At 35.9% G+C, this 1,148-nt stretch overlaps 1 long non-coding RNA gene across 1 annotated transcript; it reads right to left on the reverse strand.

Moving 5' to 3' along the window:
* Positions 1-229: 229 nt before the first annotated feature.
* Positions 230-1,148, reverse strand: LOC131616885 (uncharacterized). Its single transcript, XR_009288297.1, has 4 exons — positions 972-1,148; positions 718-856; positions 554-616; positions 230-443 (listed from the first exon to the last, which is right to left on the reverse strand). It is a non-coding gene; the product is annotated as an uncharacterized LOC131616885 (long non-coding RNA).

Here is a 1,148-nt window from a genome sequence, read left to right on the forward strand (position 1 = left end):
CCATAATCTACAACACCCAAATGTCTTTTTCCATGATCTCTAGGTTGACAGAGCCATCCAAGTGTAGGCATTTGACAAATTTCAAAATAACTCAATTCATGTATCGTTTTTAATCATGTAAGCTTACAATCTATAGTAGCTCCGTTTTCAAATGGCAGTCTTAGTTTCCGTAGTTAAAAGTAAACAATATCCATTAGACTTAAGTTGATAAAATCGCCATTGCTCCGTTTTCAAAAGTTCAGTTGTTGTAAACAAACTCCTCAGCTTCTCTTCTCTTTATGTAAGAAATTGGTCAGCACTAAGTGAATTAGATTGGGAATAACATAGTCAAATGTATGGGCTACATGCTTAGTGGTCCAGCTCAAAGTCAACCACTTAAAACAAACCAACATAATCACCCACAGATGAATGTTGTGCAGTTGAGTATGCCCCAACATAGTGAACTGCATTAAGTAATCAGTATGAGCTTTATGCTTCAATTCTTCGCTGAAGCAGTGGCCAATTATTCATAATTCAAAAAACCAAAACTCCTAATCAGAAGTGTTGCTCATACCTGATTGTACTTGAGTTCCTTTGAAACAACACCTCTCACAAGACCAGCCCACCAAATAATCACCTAAAATGAGTGGGAAAAAAATAAGAGAAACTTATTATAATAACTTGGTATTGAAGTGCAAGAAATGCAGAAATGGATACTCAAAAGAAATATGGCCATACATGCTGTCTGAAGGAGATCTTCTAATGTTGTGATTTTTTAGTCAAGTTGGATAAGTAGGATAAGGGGAAAACAAACGTTGCTCTTCCAAGGAGTAATAAACCCAACAATATTGAACTTGTTGCTATAGAAGTTTCAGGACTGTAGAAGAAACCAAGTGCGGTACATGAAATAATGAAAGACATTAAAACAATTGTTCAGTAAAAAGGGTGTCTGAATTACTGATCACCAGTCCAATAGAAAACATAGGAGGTACCTTTCACTAACAAACATCCATTTTTCAATGTCCAGAGCATCTACCAACATAAAGGGAGATAAAGATCTCAGCAACAAACAATAGGGTAGCAAAAGAATGCATGTGGAGTGTTAGATGAAAAAGATATGTTTATAGTTCCCACAACAATTGAGCAAATGCAGAAGTTACCAATGGCTG

The sequence above is a fragment of the Vicia villosa genome, linkage group LG7 (genome assembly GCF_029867415.1).
Source record: "Vicia villosa cultivar HV-30 ecotype Madison, WI linkage group LG7, Vvil1.0, whole genome shotgun sequence".
Classification (NCBI taxonomy): domain Eukaryota; kingdom Viridiplantae; phylum Streptophyta; class Magnoliopsida; order Fabales; family Fabaceae; genus Vicia; species Vicia villosa.